The sequence below is a fragment of the Euphorbia lathyris genome, chromosome 2, assembly GCF_963576675.1.
Source record: "Euphorbia lathyris chromosome 2, ddEupLath1.1, whole genome shotgun sequence".
NCBI classification, from domain to species: Eukaryota; Viridiplantae; Streptophyta; class Magnoliopsida; order Malpighiales; family Euphorbiaceae; genus Euphorbia; species Euphorbia lathyris.
The window spans coordinates 86,415,070-86,421,861 of record NC_088911.1 but is presented as its reverse complement, the minus strand read 5'-3'; positions in this window follow the sequence as shown (position 1 = coordinate 86,421,861).

The following is a 6,792-nucleotide window of genomic DNA, read 5'->3' as shown; positions in this document are numbered from 1 at the left end:
TAGAAATTCAAAATTAATGTTGTTCAGTTGGTTGTTCTAGTTCATAGTTTTGTTACACAAACTTGTTATAAAGTTACAAGTTGTGTAAATAGTTTGAGATACAATATGTAGTTATTATAGTTGTCGTTTAGAATTTGAGTATTGTTCGAAGATGAGTTTACACTCTGATAGTGGATTCAACGATCTCTATTTCGAGGATTCAGCGAGAAGAATTAGCGGCTAAAGCGCCCTAGAGTCTGACAAACCTACGGAGTTTGAGGAAAGGATTGACAACCCGGAACTCAAATTAGTTAAAATACTATCCATGTTTCTTATTCTCTGTCAACTTGTGACGATTCACAGTTCATTAATAATATATCTTTTCAATTTAATTTATGTTTATTATTGTTATTTTGAAGTCTGTTCTAACAAATGTTCTTCAAAATAATAAACTTGTGTTTTCAATAAAACCTTTTACACAAAATATATTTCAATGGAAACTTTGTCGAACACTTAAAAGAATTAGGATTTATGGTTGATATGATCGATAGCTCGACTTATCAAACATAGAACACCAATTTGATTAAGGTAGCAATCTGTTCCGACCGTAGAAAGATTGTCTACAGTTCGAAGCCCAGTAATTGCATTATTAGATAAATTGTTACATCTTAATAATCTGATCAAAGTTATAAGTTGCTTTCTTGCTTTGCGTAAACAAGTCTTGAATTCTATTTTAACCTAAACATAATTTCTATAAATTATAATCTTAACTATAACCAAAATTAGGATTAGAAACCAATTTAAATCATTTTAAACCATTAACGATTTCCTATAAACCTTGAGAAAACGAATGTAAACAAGACAATAATTTCTAATCAAATTATCATACGTTCTCTGTGGGATCGATATTTTATTACTACAAGTGAAATCATGCACTTGCGGAATTCGCCTAACATGTATAGAGTACCCGTTGCCATCCATACTCAATGATAGGAAAGTATATGAATAAAATATATTCAAATGCATTGATGAATAAAAGATATTCAAGTGTATTGATCAGTAAAAATATATTAACTCAGCTTGCTAGTTAGACGTGCATCAAGATTATATATACATAAAGAAAAATAGTTAATCTAGAATTAATAGGACTAATTAACCTAGACTAATAAGACAAAGAGTTCTAGTGAACTTGTAATTGATAGAGCGTATTCCAGTGATATTGGAGAATTACAAAGTTTTTTTTTTCTAATTCTAATAGGACTTTAACAATAGTTAAATGACTATATATATATCGTTTATATACTTTTTTATTAGGATTGGGCATGGATTTTAAATGTATTATATTAAACCGAATATCCGAAAAAAAGAATCTAAAATTGGACAAACTATTGAATTTTTTTGACTGAACTGGTCGATTTTGGTCAAATATAAATAAAATTTCATTCCAATTACAATTCTTTTTCCTTCAATATTCGGTCCAATCTAGTATCTTCACGATCCATGATCAACCCTACTTTTTATATTTTCCAATTTGTCTAAATTTAATTTTCCAAAGAAATTTCAAACAAATCAATAAGTATAAAATAAATCATTAGACTCCCAAACTAAGAAATCCAAACATATAAGATACATACTAAAAATAAGGTAAGTATTAAGAGTAGAAGGAAATGAGGAAATTCCAGTCCTGTTATAGTCATTTAAGGCTAAAGTTATACACATTAAATACCTTCAGCATACATATAACTTTCCAAATATTAAAATTCTACATACCCTAGATCAATCCACAAAAACTTAAAATGAACATGACAACACTATTTAAAGCAGAACATGCTCAATCATTCAAATGGCATAACCATTTCCAATGGTTCTCTAAAAATAGAGAACTCTTACTATTTGCAGCTCTAATGGAGCTGCAAAACCTTACTACATTTTTGCAGTAAGGGCATTGTTACTCTAAATTTAGAGTAACAAACACCTTGCTGCAAAAATGCAGCAAGATTTATATTATTAAAAATTATTATTTTAATATGTTTTATAGTATAAAGATAACAATTTATAATATATTTTGTTAAAATGTGAGTGTATTTGATTAGTTTTACTTTTACTTTTATACGTATAAATTAAATTTATAGGTAGTCACAATAGTATTAAAATAACATCGTAATATGAAAAAAATGTATATAATTAAATTAATATTAAAAAATTAAGATATAAAATATGATAAAAAGTAATTTATTGATAGATTTTGATTAATAATAATAATAAAAAATGGTATGTGAAAATATTAATGTAATAGTAATAAAATATTATTTGTTAAAAAAAAATATTATTTTTAGAATTATAAATAAAGTAGATGATTGGAGAATTTTAACTGTAGCAACTCTATATTTGAAGATAGAGTAGGAAAAAATGAAGTTAAATAGAGTTAATGGTTGAAGATGACCTAGTACTTTATTAACACAAGGACATAAAGACCATATTAGTTTCTATTTAGGACACAATGAAAAGTAAATTAAACAATCACAATACAAACCAATCCGCAAGCCCAAAAAAAGATGCAGGGGTTAATTGATACTGTTTGAATTGTTGATGAATAAAATAATAGTTGCAATCAACGTCTCCAATTACTTAGTAAAAATGTATGGAGAGTATTAGCAAAAGTTGTAAGGAAATTAAATTCATAAGTCTTCTAATGGTGGAACTATTGGTTTTGTGTAAAAAAAAAAATCTAACTCCATTTTCTATTGCTTTGAAACCTACTAGATTTTATTGTTTTTATGTCATGTTTGTTAAGAAATGAAGATCTTCCAAAACTAATGATTCCTCAAGGATAGGAAAGTATATGAATAAAATATATTCAAATGTATTGATGAATAAAAGATATTTAAGTGTATTGATCAGTAAAAATATATTAACTCATCTTGCTAGTTAGACATGCAGCAAGACTATTTAACCTAAAATTAATAGGACTAATTAATCTAGACTAATAAGACAAAGAGTTTTAATGGACTTGTAATTAATAGAGCGTATTCCAGAGAGATAGGAGAATTACAAAATCCTTTTCTAATTCTAATAGTACTCTAAAAATAGTTAAATGATAATCTTTTTAATAAAAAAAAAAGAAAAAGATTACTTCCAGTTCCCACTGAATTTGTATCGTAGAATTATATTATAATAACAAATTCAAATATCAAGGATATGATGAAAATATAAATCATATAGTGAGATAAATAATATAGTTTAAAAAATATAGATAATTAAGATAACTAATTATCAATTTTTTTTGGGATATCATTTTAGCTATTTTACATAATCTACAACTCTTCTTAAATCCTATCCATTTCGTTGAGTTTCTTGTATAAATTAATATCATAGACTTGAAAACTTTCCACAAAAATAATCATAAAAATTAATTGAGATGATGTGTTTTCCATATTTTGCGATTATTTTACTAGCTATTTGCCCAATTGGTTTTGCTTGTGAGGTTAGCTATGATGGTAGAGCTATTAAGATTGATGGAGAGAGGAAATTAATCCTTTCTGGTTCTATTCATTACCCGCATAACATCCTATAGGGTAACTTTTACATTTATTAATGATACATTTTTCTACTAATTAATTAATGTTAATAAGAGCTTATTACTTAATTTTGTTTAATAGATGTGATTAGAAAATCCAAAAAAGAGGTCTTAATATTATTGAGACCTATATTTTTTGGAATGCCCATGAACCTGAAAGACACAAGGTTAATTTAATTTAATATTATTGTAATAGTTTATATATATATATATATTCTAACTTTTATTTTTTCATCAATATGGCTTTTCTGAAAATAATAATCTGGTTAAATTTATCAAGACCATCAAAGATGAGGGACTTTATTCTATTCTTAGAATTGAACCAGATATTTGTATTATCAAAATTTTTGGGATATCATTTTATTTTAGCAAGGCTACATAATCTACATCTCTTTTTAAATTCTATCTGTTTTATTTCACATGGCTGTTTATTGATTTTAAACTTGTTTGATAATACAACTTAAATATTTCAGTTAAGTCATAGAATCACCTATTCTGGTAAGTCAAAAAATTTTACTTCAAATTTTAAGTTGAATATTATCAATATTTTTAAATTCAGTACTTATTTTTAGTGTTTATCAAACAATTGTATCATTTAATACTTTCAAATTTTATAATATTTAGTACTTAAAATTTCATACTTATTTTTTCAGCAATTAATTTTAAGTTTCATTAAACACAACCTAAGTAAAAAAATTTAACTTAAAATTTTAAGTTGAACATTATCAAACAAGCTTAAAACTAATAATCACTTAATTTATTAATTTTAAGTGCTGAAAGTCGTTATCAAACAGGGCCTTACATTCTGTGACTGAAATATTTAAGTTGTATTATCAAACAAGCTTAAAACCAATAAGAACTTAGTTTATAATTTTAAATGTCGAAACTCGTTATCAAATAAGACTTAAGTCTTTCATTTAAAAAATTCACATATGGTCCAAGCTTGACGATCATAATATAGAATAAAAAATTACAGAACTTTTTTTATTTTGTTAATCAAATTGATCCAACATTCATAGTTACCGGTATATATACACTATTTGTATAATAAATTGAAACTTATTATTATCAAATACAATCCAAGAGATGATTTAACCACGACAAGATAATTGCAATCAAAATGAAAAAGATATAAATCCAGGTTGTGACGATTTCTTAAAGGCTATTTGCTTTTAAATCTAGTCCTTATTTTTAGTTTATTAAACGGTTATATCATTTAATACTTTGAGTATTTATAATATTCAGCACTTAAATTTTGTACTTATTTTTCAGTACTTAATTTAAGTTTTATCAAACACACACTTAGTTGTCATTTGGTTAATGGAGTGGTGATAAGTGCAATATACCTATATATTTATGGGATTTAGACTCGAATTAGAACTAAAATAAACTAATTATTATCCATAAAGTCTTATAAATTGCCTTATCTGTGCATGTTGTTCTCTGATGCTTCCACTTGTTCGAAAAGAGTCAAGAACGGTCAAACCATAAAAGAGAAAAAGAGGTCACGTGAGGCAAGATTGGGAAGGAGAAATGTGGGGTTTCAAAACTCATGTCATGACATCTAAGCAAATAGGTGTTGCATTATCCTTTGTGGCATATAGAAAGTTGAACTTTTATCTTTTTTTGAACAGTTTACCTGCTTGTGCTACATTTGTCTTTTTTATAGACTATTTGTCTTATTTTACAGACTGTTATGTTTCTTTAGACTGTTTCTTAACTGCTAACTTTTTCACTTGTTGTTTTATTTGCTTTTATTTATTATTTTTTGGTACTTTTTATATAGCTCATTACTAGGAAACTATAGTATCAACTTTTTAGCTTATTTTAAGTTTAAGTCTTTGTATTTTGCTGAATTCTAGTTAGATCCTTAGTGATCTAACACCTTAATATATTATTATTTCATGTTTTCTTCACTCATCTATTGTGTTTTGAATATGAGCATGAGTGAATAGTCACTTTACGGGCTGAAGCCAATCTTAGACTGGTGGACCAGTAGCTTACCATCCAACGTCCGGATTATTCTTATTCATAAGGGTTTTCACCTTGAGGATATTTGGATGAATAAGTATCCAATTGATTTGATTGTGGTGAAGGATACCCAGATAAACCATTACATTTTATTCTTTTATCTCATGTTTATATTTATTAGCTAATAAAAATGAACATCTTACAAAACTAATTATCCTTCAAGGATAGGAAGAAGCAGACCTTTATTATATAAAAATGGTTAAATTAATGATAATTTGTTTAATAAAAAAACAATATTACTTTCGTTTCCCACTGATTTGATAATACAATTTAAATATTTCAGTTAAGTAACAAAATCACTTATTTTGTTAAGTCAAAAAATTGAACTTAAAATTTTAAGTTGAATATTATCAATATTTTTAAATTCAGTACTTATTTTTAGTATTTATCAAACATTTATATCATTTAATACTTTCAACTAGACCTGGGCATGGTCTGGCAAGCCCGCCCATGCCCATATAGACGGGCTTGGACAGATGAAAATGCTGTCAGGCCCGGCCCGGTCCAAACCCGTATAAGCCCGCCAAAAACTGGGCGGGCTTGGACTTTACGAATTTTACATCGGCCCGACTAGATATGATATATATATATATATATATTTATATAAATTATAATATATTTTTATAAACATAAATATAAATACTTTAAATTTGATGTAATCCACCACTAAACCTAATCTCCCGCCACCACAATTCCTCACCTACAAATTTATTTTATATATATTGATATATTCAGCATATGTGTGTCGAATTTCAAGTTTTTGGAATCCTTGAGCATGATTAGAACAGCACAAACACTTGATATATTATTACTTAACTTTAAAGTGCAAAACGTTATCCCAAGTTTCATTTGATCATAGAAAAATGGGTGAAAAGAAATCTTATTTAGCAGTGATATTGGTACAAGTAATATATATTGGTATTTTAAATTAGTGTGACATCTTAAATTTAATTGTATTTTTTTGGTGTGACATTTTAAATTTAATTGTATTTTTTTTAATATACAGATGGGCTTGGACGGGTGGGCTTGGGATTCATATCTTAGGCCCAAGCCCAGCCCGAGCCCGGATAAATTTCTTGCGGGTTGGGTTGGGCTTGGGCTTGGGCTCGTCAGGCTTTATTAAAAGCCCGACTGGTCCGGCCTGAGCCCGGCCCAGCTCGGCCCATGCCCAGGTCTACTTTCAACATTTATAATATTTAGTACTT